General features: G+C 36.5%; 1 protein-coding gene across 3 annotated transcripts in view; it reads right to left on the bottom strand.

The window, feature by feature from the left end:
• Positions 1 to 14,137, bottom strand: part of LOC101525129 (putative P2Y purinoceptor 10) — a 45,127-nt gene extending 30,990 nt beyond the window's left edge. Inside the window, exon 1 of one of the 3 annotated variants that reach the window (XM_058658853.1) lies at positions 13,919 to 14,137. The gene's annotated coding sequence lies outside the window, so the exon portion shown is untranslated. The other 2 variants (XM_058658854.1, XM_004592805.2) reach the window with 2 other exon arrangements.
• Positions 14,138 to 18,822: the final 4,685 nt, after the last annotated feature.

Genomic DNA, 18,822 nt, shown 5'->3' with positions numbered 1-18,822 from the left:
TGAACTCCCAACAGGCTTGACCAAAAGTGATCTTCACCACAACATGATAATCAAGCCCTCTTCCATGGAACATAAGGAAAAGATCCTTAAATGTGCAGGTGAAAAAAAACAAATTGACATATAAAAGAATACCAGCTAAATTCACAGGAGACCTCTCACAGGAATCTCTGTAGACAAAAGAGAATGGAGAGACATATTCCCGATTCTAAAAGCAAAAAAAAAAAAAAAAGAAGTGTCAGTGCAGCATAACGTACCCAGCAAAGCTCTCCTTCATCTTTGAAAATGAAATTAAATTCTCCCATAGGAATGAAAATTTAAAAGAATATGCCTCTCCTAAATTTGCCCTACAGAGAATATATAAAGATGTTCTTTTGACAGAGAAGATTCCTCTTCCAACACCACCAACACCAAAGGCAAATGTGAAGAACATCCCAGTAAAATAACAAAAGAAGGCTAAATTAACAACCCATTGCAAAAAATGACAGGATCAAATTACCACCCATTCATATTAACCCTGAATGCAAATGGATTAAACTCATCAATCAAACAATATAAATTAATAGACTGGATTAAAAAAACAAAACCCCTTTATTTGTTATCTACAGGAGACACATTTCACCAACAAAGATCAGTGGAAACTCTATCTCGTGGATTTTGAAGTTTCATTTTTGATGTTTCATTTTTTTAGTTTTTATCTCTTTTTTAATATTTATTTTTATTGGAAAGTCAGATATACAGAGAGGAAAATCTTCCATCTGATGATTCACTTCCAAGCGGCCGCAACGGCTGGAGCTGAGCCAATCCAAAGCCTGGAGCCAGGAGCTTCTTCTGGGTCTCCCACGCAGGTGCAGGGTCCCAAGGCCTTGAGCCATCCTGGACTGCTTTCCCAGGCCACAAGCAGGAAGCTGGATGGGAAGCGGTGCTTCTGGGATTAGTACTGGCGCCCACATGGAATCCAGGTGCATTCAAAGCAAGGACTTTAGCTGCTACGCTATCGTACCAGGCCCAGTTTCATCTCTTAAAACATTTTCTCATTAAATTCTTTACTGACTTGCAGATCATGCAGCGACATCATTGTCTTTAAGAACATTCTTGATTTTCTTTTTCATTTCTTCAACGACACATTAGTTATTCAGTTGAATGTTATTTAACTTCATGTCGTTTTCAGTTCCTTTTTTTTTCTTCCTGTTGTTGATTTTGTTTTGTGATTTTTTATTTAAGGGATGTACAGTAACTGTAAGGGAGACTATCATATCCAATAGCATGTTGCTTAACTTCATGGCATTGTCAAATTCTATTTTTCTTCCTATTCTTGATTTTGCATTGTGGCTTTTCATTTAAGGGGATGCATAGAACTGTGTAACGGAGACTGTCACATCCGGACATGAGGATACAACACAGGATGCATCTCCACTTCCAGATCAAAGATGGATATATGACTGTCTATGAAGAACTATATCGCTGTAATGATATAGGTGAAATCACTTGGGAGGAGGGGACTTGGGAAAGGGGTAAGGGAAATCCCAGGGCCTATGGAACTGTACCATAAAAAGATGATGATGATAATAATAATAAATAAAATTTAAAAAGATATGAATCAATCCAGATATGCATCAAAAGGTGACTGAATAAAGACAATGTTGTACACATAAACTATAGAAAACTACTCAGCCATATAAATAACGAAATCCTGTCTTTTGCAACTTTTTGAAAACGATGCAAGTGAAAGCTACTATGATTATGGAGATAAGCCAGTCCTAAAAAGAAACATATCATGTTTTTCTTGATCTGTAGGGACTGACACAAACGGTACAAAAATGCAATCTTTTTGAGTGAAATTCACATATTTACAACCTTTGTCCATACTCTTGAACAGTAGGTTTTTTTTCCTACTTGCTGTTTGAGGGGTTCTCTTTCTAATGAAATGTTAAGCCTGTGATTGTGAAGTGAACTGACAGTATGCTTTTGTAAAAATCCAAAAATAAACAAAAGAAGGAAGGAAGAGGGTGGGTGGGAACATGGGCAGGAAGGAGGGTAGCATGGGAAGTATCACTGTGCTTCTAAATCTGTGTTGTGAAGTAAGTGCAATTCGTTCATTTTCTATAAATAAAATAAGCTAAAACCAGAAAAAAATAGATTAGAAGTTTTCCCCTTTAATTTTTTGGGGGAAAGGTAGTGAAAGTTTGCTGTTTATCTTTTCACTGTTTGGTAGAAGTCGCTCAGTTTTGGACTTTTTTTCCCCCTCTTTTTTGTTACTACTAATGATTCATTCTCCTTATTATTCATCTGCACATTTTTTTTACTTTTCATATTCCATTGTGATTGATTGTTTGCTATTACCTAAATGCCATTTATGTAGCATTATTATATTATAGCATTCTGCAATTGACTATTCACTGTCAGAGAACGACTATTCACTGGTTCATTCCCTAAATGCCCACAGTAGCCAGCAGATACAGACCTTCCCCAATGTGTGTGTGTATAATAGCCTTAGCTGAGTAACATGCAGAAGTTTTGACTCCAGTGAAGACTCAATGGCGTGCTCTCGGTGCAGCTTTAAAACTAAGATCAATATTGGCAAAAATTGTGGGCTTCCTCAGCAGCCAAAATTGTGTGATTATTTACAATAGAAGCAAGGGTTGTTGGAATTTTCAGGAGTGTAGGTTCTGTCATCCTACTTATCTCTTTCTCAACTACCAGGGAAACTCCAGTACTCTTTAATGAGAAAAGATATCATTGTGCTCTTCTGAGAACACTAGACATGTGTTGGCACTTGCCCCACAATTGATGCCCTCTTTGTTCCTGCCTGCCAGAAGGTACCTTAAGTATGCTGCTCTACTCAAAGATAATACTGGACAACTATTCTTTAGATTTCTTTTTTTGTTTTTACTCTACTATGTTGGATCAGATTCTTAAATAAGCCCTTGACAGCTCCCACATTAACTTTTTTAAGTTTGATTTACTTTTATTGGAAAGTCAGATAAACACAGAAGAGGAGAGAGACAGAGAGGAAGATCTTTCGTTTGATGGTTCACTCCATAAGTGACCTCAATGGCCTGAACTGCGCCAATTCGAACCCAGGGGTCAAGAGTTTCTTCTGGGTCTCCCACATGGGTGCAGGGTCCCAAGGCTTTGGATCATCTTCGACTGCCTTCCCATACCACAAGCAGAGAATTGAAGTGAAGCTGGGCTGCCTGGATTAGAACCAACTCTCATATGGGATCCCAGTGCATACAAGGTGAGGACTTTAACTGCTAGGCTGCTGCACTGGGCCCAATCAGAATAATTTTTGTTGTTTAAATATCCTATACAATTGTTTATTTGAAGACTGAGAAATATAGGTACCTCAAACATCATCTTCTCATTTATATTACTTAATGAAGGTTAGTATAAATGTCCTAGATGAATCTGATTCAGTCCATTGAGGACCCTTAATTTAGATTTCTTTGTAGAAGTGATACCACATATGGACTGAAATGCTCATTCCCAAGAACACAACCATTTTATTTCTGAAATCTGTCATAGAGATTTTAAAGTTGGTTAGGCAGCACTTGCAATTACATAAAACAATTCTTTGTAATAAAATTGTGTGTATGTGTGTGTGTGTGTGAGGAGATATAATAATAAAAATTTTCTGAAGATACATTTATTTTTATTGCAAAGTCAGATATACAGAGAGGAGGAGGAACAGAGAGGAAGATATTCCATCTGATGATTCACTCCTCAAGTGACCACAATGGCTGGAGCTGAGCCAATCCAAAGCCAGGAGCCTGGAGCCTCTTTCAGGTCTCTCACGTGGGTGCAGGGTCCCAAAACTTTTTGGGCCCTCCTCAATTGCTTTCCCAAGCTGCAGGCAGGGAGCTGGATGGGAAGTGGGGCAGCCAGGATTAGAACTGGTGCCCATATGAGATCCCAGCAGAAGCAAGACAAGGACTTTAACTAGTAGACTACTGTGCCGGACCCGATACTAATCAATGTTCCAAACAAAAGGGCAGAGAGTGGGTGAAGTGTGTATGTGTGTGTATATAAATATATATATATATATATATGTATATATATATATATGTATATATATATTTATATACACACATATATATATTTATATATATTTATATATATATTTATATACACACACATATATACATGTGTATGTATATATATACATACGCATGTATATATATATTTATATATGTATATATATAAATAAAATGTTTTTCTCACATTTTGGAGGGTGAACACCCAAGATTAGGTACCTCTATCAATTAAGCCTCCTAGTGAAAGCCTCAGAGAAGATAGCATCACAGTAGTAGGAGAATGTGTGAAGGCGTCACATGGCAAAACAGGAGGCCAGAAAGTGGAGAGGAGTAAGCCTTTTACTTTTGTAACTACTCACTCTAGTGGGAAGTAACTCAACGTCCAACAAAAATTAGACAACAGGCCGGTGTTATGGCATAGCGTATAAAGCTGGTGCCTGTGACACTGGCATTACATATGGGTACTAGTTCAAGTACCAGATGCTCCACTTCTGATCCAGTACCCTGCTAATGTACTTGTTAGAAAGCAAAAGTGCTTGAACTCCGGCACCCACATGGGAGACTCAGAGGAAACTCCTGACTCTTACTTTCAGCCTAGCCCATCCCTGGCAGTTGTGGTGATTTGGGGACTGGAGAAATCCAGGGGAGACCTCTCTTTATGTCTTTCTCTCTGAACTTCGACTTTCAAATATTTAAATAAATCTTTTAAAATGAAGAATTAAAGTAGTCCGTTTTTAGGAAAGGGTCATTAGTAACATAATTTCACTAGGCTTTTCCTCTTCAATATTCAATCTCTGATATTAAACAATGGAGGACAAAGTATCAAGTTAGTGAGCCTTTGAGAGACAGATTGCATTCAAACTATTATCTGTCTATCCATCTAGGAAAAGTGATTGTAATAAGTCATGTGCCTTGGGTTATGCAATAAGTTCTTGTATAACGTTTATCCAGTTGAATGGCAAACTCTAATGATTCAGTTAGTCTGGCTACTGTGAACCGTGATTTAAACACAAAATACAAAACAAATAGATATACACATAAACATGTATACATTCTCATAGATTAACTGTGTAATGGAGACAAAGCATACAAGGAAGTGAAGACATGCTGAAGTATGCATCTCTACTCTCAAATAAAGGAGGACTCCCAAAGAAACTGTTAAATACACCTTCATAATATAAAATTAGATTTTCTAACATTGCCTATACCTGTAGTGCCATGATACACTTAAAGAGCAGAATGATGGACTTGTGACTATTGCTGAAGGACTACAGTACTATGATGATATGGGGGGATTTAGTGGGATGGGGAGTAAGGGGAGGTGCAGGGAAGAATCCGTTAACCTACAAAATTGTATCATGGAAAATAATAAATGCATGGTGCATTCTCTCACTATGATGGAACCAATATGAAAGGCAATCTAGGAATTTAACCAATCAATAATACATTAAAGCTCAAGTTAAAAGACTATAAGTACTTTTCTAAACCTTCAGAAATAAAAAGGCACATTTCTTTTAACTACAATAGTCAAAGAGTAGGTTTAGTGGGAAATACTACTACACATCGATCTGCATGAAAGTTAAAATATAACATATCAAAATATGTGAAAGACAGTTAAACTTGTTTAGACGTGTATTGAGATCATTAGGAACTTACATTAGAAAATAACAAACTTGTCAAAGCAATAATATACACTTTCACTTTAAGTAAGCAATTAATGAAAAATAATACACACAGAAGGAATGGGATAATAAAGATGAGAAATCCCTAAAATGGGAAAGATAAATAATTGAGGAAATAAATCAAACATAAATCACATGTGTCTGAAGACATGTGAAAATGACAAACCTTTAGCAATACCAGCAAATTTTACAAAAGGAAAATGTATAAACTACCAGCATCAAAAATAAAAGTCACTTTAAACCTTACAAACAGTCACATACTGTGAATTATTCCATGTGTGAATTAGTCTATGCACATGAAATTGACAGGTTAGATGAAATAAATGTATTTTCTTAAAAAATCTCAAATCAACAAACCAACCAAAGATAAAACAGATCATCTTAATAGTACTGTAACTACTAAACAAACTGAATTAATCAGACAGAAACTTCCAAAAAATCATCAGGCCCGTAAGGTATTACAAATATTACAAATATTAGTAAAGAAATAGCATAAGTTCTAGACAAGCACTTGCAGAAAATAAGAGTATTCTGCAAAGCATTTCATGTGGCCAATGTTTCCTTGATACATAAGGAAAAAATAGTTTAACACTGAATCCCCATAAATATGTGTAACACATAAATAGTGTAATATGTTTAACTAAATAAGAATTTCTCAAAATTGAAATCATAATCACACAATGTAATCTAGTACATGAATGTGTAAGAGAAGAAAACAATGCATAACATATTAACAAGTGCATAAAAGCATTTCAAAAACATCAAACCCTTTCAGTTTAACATAAAGAGGATCTACTTCAGCTTGAGAGTATCTCCCAATCACCCCCAGTTACGTTATATTTAAGAATTAAAAATTTAGATCTTATTTCAAAATTCACTAGCAAAATAATGATATTCATTCTCTCCTCTTTTGGTCAAGATACTCCTGGATATTGTAGCCAACACAATAAGGCAAGGAAAGGGAATAAAGAAAAGATTAAAAAGGAATTTAAAAAAACCTATTTCGGTTTTCATGTGACATAATTATACATGTGGAAATTATCAATGAATCTTCAAAAGTCTTAGAAATAATTATACATTTAGAAAAACTATGCGGTATAATGTTAATACAAAAAATGAATTATATTTCTATATGGTAGCCGCAAGGGCATGTGAGACATAAAATTAAAAACACAAAACCATTTATAATATCTCAAAAATATCCAAGAAATATTTTGATGCCAATGTAACAAACATCACAGGACTTATATGCCTGACTATAAAATGTTGATAATCAAATATTTATATAAGTGGAGAAATATAATATTTTCATTTTTGGAAGAGTCAATAAAGTGCAAATGTGAATTTCCCTACTCTGATAAATATATTTAATAAAATTTCTATAAAAATTGTCTGCATGTGATTTTGTAGGTACCAGCTTACTCTATAACTCACATTGAAATATAAGCAATTAGAGTAGCTAAAAAAGAATTAAAAAACAACATTCAAGCTGGAAGAAACACTGTAATTTATTTTAAGGTCTGTATGTTTATAGTAGTCAAGTGTATGTGTTATTGTGGAATATGATAGATTATGAGGATATAGGAAAAAGAAACATTTATAGTACTGATGTAAATGTGTATTACAACAGCAACTAGAGTGAAGAGTATGTTGTTTCTTCAAAGAAAGAAAAACAAAATTAAGATTCAATATATCATTAAGTTGTCCCATTTTGGGGGTGTATATCTGGAGGAGAAGAAATCAATACATGAAAGAAGTACTTGAACTCTCATATTGATTGCTATTTATAATCAATATAGATTTCCATCAGTGGATGAATGGATAAAGAAAATGTACTACTACTGTGGATATTGTGAAGTAGGTTAACTTATCATTTGTTTATTTCCCACAGTGGGGCCCAATTCAAGTTTGGACTATTCTACCTTTGAACCAGCCTCCTGCTAATTTGCTTGGGAAGGCAGCAAATTATAATTCAAGTGTTTGGATTACTACCATCCATGTGAGAGATAAAGAGTTCCTGACTGCATCCCGGCTCAGTCCTAGCTGTTACAGGTAGTTGGGAAGTAAACCAGCAGCTGGAATATATCTGTCTGACCACATATACACTCTGCCTCCATCTAACATACTGCCTTTCAAATAAAGATAAATCGTTTCTTTTTTTAAAAAAAAAAAGCTGCTGTTTTGCACAATAGGTTGACCTATAATGTTGGACACCCATATGAGCATTGCTTAGAGCATCACCTGCTCCAGTTCTGATGAGCTCCCTGCTGATATGCCTGTGAGGGCAGCAGAAGATTACTCAAGTGCTTGGGACCCTGTCACCCACATGGAAGACCCAGATTGAGGTACTGGCCTGCTCAAGCCCTAGATGCTATGGGCATCTGTGGAGTAAATCAGCTGTTGAAATATTTCTCTCTCATCCCCCCACTGCTTTTCAAGTAAATAAATATATTCTTTAAAATAATTGAACACAAATGTGATATATTCCTGATACTTGCAGAAAAGGATTGGATTTGAGATTATACAGCAAAGTAAAATAAGCTAGACCCAGAAAGACAATGATAACATCATAACAGACCTCATGTTCTCTGTTATATATGTGAAAGTCAAGAAATTTCTTGACTTAGAAGAGTGACAGTGGTTTGGGAATGTGTAGAGAGGCAGAAGAAAGTGAAGTTGGTTAATGGGTCCCAAACACAGTCATATATTGGTAACAAACTCCATGCTCCACAGAAGAGCGAAATAAATATCATTCCTAGTAATGTTTTATACATAGTATAGAGGATTGGAAAAGAGGAACTAGTAGGTTCCAAATGCAGCAAAGATAAGAAAATAGAAATACTAATGGCCTGGCCTGCTTATATTGCATGTATGCATTAAAACACTTACATTTTATACTACAAAATGTACAATTATTGCAGATGAATTAATTTTTCAACATAAAATAATTAAGAAATGTTGTTGAACCATACACACGTAAACATAAGTGTATGTGAAAATGGCTGAAATAGGACCAGCATTTTGGTGCAGGGAGTTAAGTCACCATTTTTAGTACTGGTATCCCATATTGGAACACCCACTCAAGTTCCAGCTGTTCTGCTTCCAATCCAAATTCCTGCTAATGGAACTAAGAAACTAAGTGAAGATGGTCCAAGTATTTTGGTCCCTGCCACCCAGGTGGGAGATTCAGACGGAACTACAGGCTCCTGGTTTCAGCCTGGCCTAGACTCAGCCATTGTAGTCATTTGCAAAGATAGCTAGCAGATGGATGATCTCTCTGTCTCTGTCTCTCTGTCTCTCTGTCTCTCTCTCTCTCTCTCTCACTCGCTCACTTATTTGAAAGGAATTGTGACAAAGGAAGAGGCAGAGAGATGGAGGCATCTTTCACCTGATGGTTCACTTCCCAGATGGCCATAGCAGCCAAGGCTGGGCCGGGAGGACGGAAGCGTCCAGAAGTTTCTTCTAGATCTCACATGGGTAGCAGAGGTCCAAAAACTTTGAAAATCTTCCAAAATTGTTCCCAGGCCCTTAGAAGGAAACAGTTCCAGAAGTGGAGCACTTGGGAGATGAAATAGTGCCCATATGGGATGTCAATGTCACAACAGTTACTTGTTGAAAAGCTAAATAAAGTCTGTCTGTGATCTAGTTAATACACAGTGTGGTTTGGATATTGTACTGCAGATTTTCAACTACTTATTATTAGGAAAGCTGAGTGAAGAGTGCTCAATGATTTCTGTATTAGTTTTTACTTCTTCTTACAAGACTAAAATATTTCAAAAAAACTTTTTAAGTCTTGTTGAACTACACTGATGCATCTTTGGTAGGCTCAGTCAAGAAACCAATTAAAAGTTATCTGGCTTTTCATATACAAAACACTTTTCAGAAACGTTCCATGATACTTATTGTCATGAATGTTGATATACAATCAAGAAGTTTTTTTTTTTTTTTCGTTTGGTTTTGTTTGGCATAAAAATTGCTCTCTGGCTTTGGGAAATACAATTACACCTTCAGAAAACTCTCTGGAAAATTATGAGGTCATTTTTCAGCCCCTGAACTAAATCTCTTGCTAGAGCCAGCACTGAAACAAGACATTCAGAAAGCTTGATTTTTAAGACCAGGTCAACTCCTGCCTCTGACTTGCTCACAGAAATGCATAACATTGCTTCAGTCTAAAGTCAGTAAAGAAAATCTTGCCAAAAAATGGAACACTTACACACTGTTGATGAGTTCAGCCATTTTGAAAAACAGTATGGAATGTTCCCAGAAAACTAAAAATAGAAATAGTATGAGATCCAGTCATCCCACTTCTGTGTATGTATCTGAAGAAAATGATATAATTATCTCAAATAAGAATCTGTAGCTCCATATTCATTTCATTATTTTCACAATAGGTAAGATATGTATTCACATACGGTTTGTATCTGAACTCTACGAATTCAGTTGTTGAAAGTTAAGTTCTCAGCATGCATGCTGAGAGAAGATAATATTTTGAAGAGGTAGAACCTATTGTGAGGTGTATAGAGCATTTGGATCAGTGTCTTCAGAAGGAATTGATTTAGGTTTTATGGAATTTCAGTAGTTTTTGAAAGAATCATTTGTTATAAAAGAACAAGACTGACTTATCTCTGCTTTATCTAACTTCCTATTCACCATCTGATCTCTTTTGCATGCATGACTACCACTGTGATATCATCTGTTCTACATCTTTAATCAAAGATTCAACCAATGAGGGTATTGGATCTTGGGATTTCATCCTCCAAAACTCTAAGCAAAACAGATTCTTTTCTCTTAAAACATCATCCACTCTCAGGCATTTTATAGCAGTGAAAAGGGGATTAATGTGAGCCCATTGTGGTTGCCTAGTGGCTAAATCATCTCCTTACAACTGCCAGGATCTTATGTAAGGACTAGCTCATGTCCCGGCTGCATCACTTCCATTCCAGAAAGCTGCTTGAGGCCTGAGAAACCAGTAGAGGACAGCCCAAAGCTTTGGGACCCTGTGCCTGCCTGAGAAACATGGAAGAAGCTCCTGAGTCCTGGATTGGCTCAGCTTTGGACTGACTCAGTTCCAGCCGTTGAGGATGCTTGGAAGATCTTCATTTCTGTCTCTGCTTCTCTCCTGAAATCTGGCTTCCCAACAAAAATAAAATAAATCTTTTTAAACAAGGGAGTAATGTATTATAAAAGCAATGTAATGAATAAATGGATAAGAAAATCTGAATGTATCAATACACACACACACACACACACACACACACACACACACACGCAGCCTTAATGAAAGGAAGTTTGCCCTCCACTCAGAAACATGGATGAAACTGAAGGACATTTTACTATGTGAAATAGATCAGACACATAAAGACAAATACTGCGTGACTTCATGTTCATGTGTAATCTAAACCATCTTGATCTTGTAGAAACTTAAGGTAGAAAAGTGATTTCTAAAGGATGAGTAAGAAATAGGAAACAGTGAAGCAAGGGAAGATATTCTCCAGAATACAAAGCTTCGCTAGATAGGGTGAATATATTTTAGTGATACATTGCACATCATGGTGGCCACAGAATAAAACTATATGGTATGTTTCAAAGTGACCAAAATGATCAATTTTAAATATTATTACTAGAAAAGATGAGACCTAACTGGAGAGTATGTTAATTAGTTTGAGTCGTTCTAAAATGTATGTAAAGATCAAATCATCACATTGTGCACATACAATTATTATTTGTCAGTTAAAATAAATTTTAGAATAGAAACCCATGATTTAAATAAACTTGTGAATAGACATTGATGCAGTAAAAATAAAATAATTTCATGATTAATTTTAAGAAATAGTCTCAAAACATTTTTCAGAACATGAACAAGAAAAAAAGTTTACCCTGTTCACAGGTTTTTGACTAGGTATGGCGTAGAAGCATCATCTGTGTATTCCGTCCAATTTCCCTTTACACTGTCCAGTAATATCTCCTTTGCTTTTATTTCCCTCTTTTGAATCACTTAGTATGTTTTGAGATACAAGCATTCCTCGTTTAAAACATTGGAACAGCCAGATGATAAATCTAACACTGGCAGGAATATTTGCATTTCAAGAAATAGTAATTTAGAGTGGCACTTTAGCAGCCTCTAGGAAAATATTACTAACAATGGTAGTTCTAGTTTGAGGCTGACAGATGGAGTACAATAAAACACATTAGACCAGGGGTGCCTCAAAATAATATGCTCTCCCTGCATCAAACACGTATGCTTAAGCAGTTGCCAATTTGGAAGTCTAATTCTAGTGGTGTGTTATTGTTTTACACCTCAAGAAACTACAGACAATGAACAGTTTACTATTTGGAATAATCAATAATCTTGACTATGTGGAAAAATGTCTCAAATCTAGTAGTAATTTCTGTCTTCTAGGACACCCACAACCACAGCTGCAGAAAGCAAGACATCCCCACAGAGTCAGCCAGTGACTATCCTCCTCTTCCCCAGAGCTCTCCAATTCATCAAGTGCCTAACCCCTACTAATCATGAGTTTTGGGCTAAACTTTGATTTTCAGAATACACAAATTTCCCCACCATCCATAGTCTCGGCAATCTGTTGTGTAACTAGTCTCCTCCTCATTGAACTGAAGTGAGGAGGAAAAAACAACTGAAAGGAAGAACAAGCTCCATCCTGAGATTATAAATCTGCTGAGAAGATCCTTTCTTTTCACAATTCCACCAAAACTCAGTTTCTGAGGAAAGTCTGTTAAAGGAGTATTGCTTGAACAGTTTTTTGGGAGATCCCCTGGAGCAATGCAGCTTTTTAGCCAGCTCATATACTGTCCCACCCTGTCATTCTGGAACTACTTCAACAGAGGAAAAACTCCACCTATACTTGTGGTCAGAGAGATTAGGCAGAGCTGCTTTCAATATCCAATATTATGGTGCCACTTGGCAACCACAATATACAGATAGGGCCATCCTGTGATTCATGCTCATGTAGTCTACAGCTGTTAGTAACATTTCCCCCCCCCTCCAGAGGAAAAAGCTAAGCATACAATAAAGTCTTTGTTCTTATATTTCACAGGAAATAGTTCACTGAGGCACTTTACTAAAAAGGAATTTAGTATGCCCAACTTTTTCATCCAAAAAATTTCAATACATAATATACTAACTTGCTCATATCATTATGTGGCAGCATGATGAGATTTTTTTCTGATCTTATAATGGTTTACACTAACTTCTCTAGGACCACATATAATTTTATATATTGGCTATAATCTTCTATATTTTAGAACCAAATTCCAATTGTGAAATTAGCTGACTTTGAACAGCAATAAGGGCTCTTGCTCTTTCAAGTAAGGAAAGTGAAAATAATATTTCTTTTTCAAAAATACAGCCAAATAATTGGAGCTTCTTACTAAAATATTTCCCATGTTCTTAACATAAAAACACACCCATAGAAATGTTCCTTGTAAATTGAGAATCAGCTCCACTGAGATTGGACAGCTGTGCTTAGCTTCCGCAGTTTGATGAAAATCCTTTTGTGCTATTTGAGGCCATCACATCCCACACGAGAATGTACACATGGAAAATGTCCCATCCAAGAAAACATGTCAAGTTTCACCGTATGAAAAGATTTAGGTATTTAAATGTATTTACTATTTGATTGCCACTTAATTTGGCTGACATAAGCCATGGATTTAAAACTTTGGTGTTTTTTTTCCCCTTTGCTCACAGAAAAAGCAATGCATTTAATGAACCACAATTTCTATTTTAGCACAGAATTGTTAGGAGCAGTGTTTAATATAAGTCTAGACTCCTGGTTTTTGTCAACGACATATTCAATTGTAGAGAAAGGAGCTTTCCATCTAGACAGCCACGTTTCCTTTCACAAAGCAAGCAACAGTTTCAATGAACATTTTACCCACTTAAACTTATAAATAGATATTACCTCACTGGAGTCTCCATTCTTCATAACAATATATTCCCCGAAAAGTAAGATAGCAGCAGATCCACAGCTACATTTTCAGTGGAAGCAGCAGAAAAGTTCACTTTGTTGCTTTCAATTCACAGAGATTTGTAAGTTCTGTTTTTTTCAGTGTGTAAAGAGAAAGCCAAGAATCTTACCCTTTCTACCCAGATATCCTGTAGAGGAGTGAAGCCTTTTTCAGCTACAAGAGGAAGTAACGTAGTTTATTCAGCAAAACAGGAAAAAAAACAAAATCGTTTACCTCTAATGGGAGGTAGAACTGTTCGTCAGCATCCCTCGGTTGTTTAGCAAAGCATTCCTCTCAGAGGATATTGTGGGCAAAGAAACTTCAAATGTTAGCCTTGATAAATTCAGAGTTTCCATGATTTGTACACTTCTTCAATCAGGAACAGAGTGTCTGACTTCAGTTTGCCACGTAGTACCATAATTTTCTCAGTCTACTCTGAAAGTTTAGTTTGGGTTATGCAAATCCAGTTTAACTGTTAGAATTTTTGTGTGCCATTAAAAAAAATACGCATTAATGTAGATAAAATACAAATGACTTTTTTTAACAGAGAGCAATAATAATTTATTTTTATACTGATCCCGCATTATTTGTCCATTGTATTTTGTTCCTCACCATAACTTCATTCTGCTTTTTGCAAGGCATCTACTTCTTAGGGGAATTCATTTGCATTATTCGGAAATCTCTGAGGTAGTCATTCCATATCCTGCTAAACTTACAGAAGATATATCCCTAGACACCATTACATGAATACAATGGCTGCTGTTTCCATCTAAAGATATGAATGTGCATATGTTTTTGCTATGGCGCTTGGAAAGAGAATGTGTCAAAAATGCACTGAGCTTCCTGCTTTGCACACGCCTGTCTTATTATATCATCATCTTTCTTCTTCCCTTTTTTTTTTCTTTCTGCATGGAGGCATGCATCCACGTGAATCAACTATGATATTTAAGCTAGTCACATGGGGTAAATTTTTCCAAGTTGCGTTGAATTGTTGATGGCAAACTACTGTACTCTACCATACTGCTTGTTTCGAAAGCTAAAGCATGGCAATAGTAGGATCCTCACTGGAAATTACAACAAATCTTATTGGCTCATCAAAATGAAATAATTTATGGTCACTAGAAAGACTGTACTTTGCATTGTACTTTATAAAAAGGCCTAAGGTTATTCCCTTCGGGTTTTTTGTTTGTTTGTTTAAGTATTTTCCCCTCTATCACTTGTCTTGGAAAATGATCATTCTACCACATTAAATTCTTTTCTTTTTTTTAAGATTTATTTATTTTTGTTGGAAAGTCAGATTTATAGAGGGAAGAAGAGAGACAGAAAGATCTTCCATCCGATGTTTCACTCCTCAAGTGGCTGCAGTGGCCGTTGCTGAGCTGATCTGAGGCCAGGAGCCAGGAGCCAGGAGCTTCCTCCGGGTCTCCCAAGTGGGTGCAGGGCGTCAAGGCTTTGGGCCATCCTCCTCTGCTTTCCCAGGCCACAAGCAGGTTATGGATGGGAAGTCGAGCAGACAGGATATGAACTGGCACCCATATGGGATCCTGACAGTTGAAAGGTGAGGATTTAGTTGCCAGGCTATCGCGCCCCACATTAAATCGTTAACACCATACTGAAGATAGGATGTTTGAGACGTAAGATGCATAAGATGAAGAAAACTTACAAAAGAATGGTAGGAATTTCAAAGGGAAACATGTAGTATGTAATGATCTTGTTATCACTGAATCCTTTTGGTAGGATTAGCCAAGAGTCATTTGCAAACTTAAGCCTGAAAAGAGCAATAAAGGCAGTGAAAGCAGTGTTTTGAAACCAAAAGCAGGTGAACTATTTAGAATATGTCTCAATTTTCCCCTCAAATGTTGACTTTACTATTCATGTAATTGTAACTTGAGGATCTGGGAATATTAAATAGTCCTCAGTCACCTTTTTTGCCTTGGGATTTTTTTTTTTTTTTTTTTTGCACATAAAGGTTATTTTGTCATCTGCTTCATATACAGAAGAAAATTCAAGTGGTTATGATATTGTTATAAGCTATGGCACTTCAATATAAGCTTTAGACTAGAACAATGATGTATGCAAAGCCAGGGCTATTGCATAAGGATAGGCAGTGTTAAAGCAGTGAAAAGCTTAAGTATTCACAGGAGCTGAAATCTAAGATAATCAGTGTTTTCAGCTGACTACAGAGCTACTTCACCTGGCGGATGTATCCAGTACTTGCAATACTCTGCTCACATGACCTCTACACCCAATGATTATTTGTTTAAGCATATTACGATTTATTTTCTAACTTGAAGGGACCCTATTAGAGAGGAATCTACAATTCTTAGAAGAATAGATTGGTGATAATAAAAAAGAAAAACTACTTTATTCACATGAATGTAAAGAACACAGGAATTAAGCATAGGATCTATCCTCTAATTGCTATGAGCTTTCCCCTTAATCATATTTATGTGAGCCCACATTTCTCTTGCTTTCACAAATTTCTCTGACGCAAAAGTACTTTAAGAGAAACCAGCATTGTTCACCTAGTTGGGGGGTGATGGAAGTAACCTTAAGCCTGCTCTAAAGAGTGATTCCGTCTTGACACCAATACCCAAGAGTCACTGTGTAGTGCAATCTGGGCATTGCAACACTGTGTTCATGCAAATCGTTAAGTAAAAACAATATGCCTAGGTTGCTTAGTGTTTCCAGACCTGAACAAATTAATCTGCTTCAAACCCTATCACAGATTTCTGTAAAAACTGAACTGCAGATGTCCTGTTTCCACAATTTCCTACAGTTTGTGATGCAATTTCAATACAATTGTAATTGTTTTTCAGACTTATAGGATTGACTGAGAAACACTTTTTTTTCTTTAAACCTTAAGTAGTCTCCAAATCAGTTGGAAAACATTTTTAAAAAAAGAGATTATCTTCCTGTGGAGTGCTAAGCCTTCATATATGTGTGTGAAGCAATTTAGACTTTATAAATTTATTTTTGAATAAGTATTTAATTATCGTTGCATGGTTGATCCTATTAAAACAGAAGAAAGCTACTATTTTTGCTGTTTCTTTGTTTCTTGGAAAATGGACTGTGAATTTATTTCTGCACAAATTATACTTAATGTGCTAATTAACCACACAAACACTGAACATTGCCTACGTATCAGAGACCTCAGTAGTATATGGATACCAAAATTAAAATGAGAAGCTTTGGGAGGAAACTCAAAGTCTAACTCCAAAATAAAAATTCTGCATACATATACTATTTCATGTAATTCTTAGAGCCACCTCATATGAGTATTGTTGCTTTGCACATTTCGCAAATTAGAAATTTGATGTTTAAAAGCCTCATCAAATGTGGGACAGGTGTTTGACACAACAGTTAAAATGCTACTTAGGACATCAGCGTTCTGTATTGGAGTGCCTGGTTCAAGTTCTGGCTCCACTTCTAATTCCACATTCCTGATAATATGCTCCATGGGAGGCAACAGGTTATAGCTCAAATATTTAGGTTCCCGTCACTCATATGGTAGACCTAGAATGCACTTCATGCTCCTACTGATGTGGGTATTTGGATAGTTAACCAACAAATGGAATATTCTCTCTATCTTCTGAAATAAATTAAACACATATATCGAAAAGCTACCACAAGCAACTTGTCCATTATAACCATTACACATGTCGTTTAATCAGGTCTTCAAGCCCTATACCTCCAGAAACTCTTTTTTCCGTGAAAGCAAACAATCTTTCTAAGACGAAGGATACATTGCTTTTATTTTTTTTCATTTTCCATAATATTTAACATGAAACTCTTCATAGTGTAATCCTTGCATATTGACTAATTTAATAGTCATCAGCTATATTAAAAAATTTACTTTGCTGGCCCGGCGGCGTGGCCTGGCGGCTAGAGTCCTCACCTTGAGCGCACCGGGATCCCATGTGAGCGCCGGTTCTAATCCCGGCAGCTCCACTTCCCATCCAGCTCCCTGCTTGTGGCCTGGGAAAGCAGTCGAGGATGGCCCAATGCATTGGGACCCTGCTCCCGCGTGGGAGACCCGGAAGAGGTTCCTGGTTCCCGGCTTCGGATCGGCGAGCATCGGCCTGTTGCGCTCACCTGGGGAGTGAATCATCGGACGGAAGATCTTCCTCTGTGTCTCTCCTCTCTGTATATCTGACTTTGTAATAAAAATAAATAAATCTTTAAAAAAATTACTTTGTTGCGTGAAGCCAATTTTGGTTACACTCTAGCTCCTTTTCTTGTTGGTGAAATATCTTATTATAGATAAATAAAAATATATTGTGAACATTTAGGCCTCGCCAACAGTAACAAAAAAAGGAGGATCTTCTCAGATAGTTGTCTCCAAGTGCCCTGTGAGAAATCTCAAGCGCATCTAACCCATTATCCCCTGTTTGTTTGCTTCTAGAATACATGTTTCCTACACATGCACCTTAAACTCTGGTAAACACTTAGTGTTCACAGATGAACTATATAAAGTGGCTGACTGTGAATTAGCAAAGAATTTTCAGTGTAATTAAAGTGTTCCCTCTCTACTTCTCTAAGCTTTCTTGGTGATGACTGATTCTACACAACCCATTGACACACTTGGATCTATTTTTAGGAGCAGCTGAGTTTTGTAGCAGTTATTTTAGGAACCTCCAAATACTTCCCAGTAGTGCCTACAATGCCAACGTTTGGTCAGTCTTTAAAAAGATGGTTTCAATAAAAATGACAACCTCCTGGCCTGTAATAACATTTTAAGCTGTAATCTTTCAGAATCCTGCTTAGTCATCTCTGTTTACCTAAAACCTTGTATAAAGACACGATAAATGAAAAATGGACAAACAAGTCAGTCACACCTGAGCATATATAGGACATTTTGAATATGAAGTAAACAGCATATGAACACACTAGAGAAAGAGGTGGAGAACAAGTAATAGGAAGAGGAAGTTTAAGACAAAATTAGCCTCCTTTGCATTTTCACAAGAGTTCAATTCTGGTTGTTCTAAAATATCTCAAACTGTTAAGCTCCACTACCCTGCCTTGACTCTTTACTACTTTTCTATGTGGTCTTTCCAGAGTCTGTGTTCTGTGCACTGGGCTGTAGGGGCTGAATAGAGAACTTTGCAACTTTCCTCAAAGATGTGTATCTTGAAAGC

The sequence above is a fragment of the Ochotona princeps genome, chromosome X (assembly GCF_030435755.1).
Source record: "Ochotona princeps isolate mOchPri1 chromosome X, mOchPri1.hap1, whole genome shotgun sequence".
In the NCBI taxonomy this organism is placed as follows: Eukaryota; Metazoa; Chordata; class Mammalia; order Lagomorpha; family Ochotonidae; genus Ochotona; species Ochotona princeps.
This window is presented reverse-complemented; position numbering and strand designations above follow the sequence as displayed.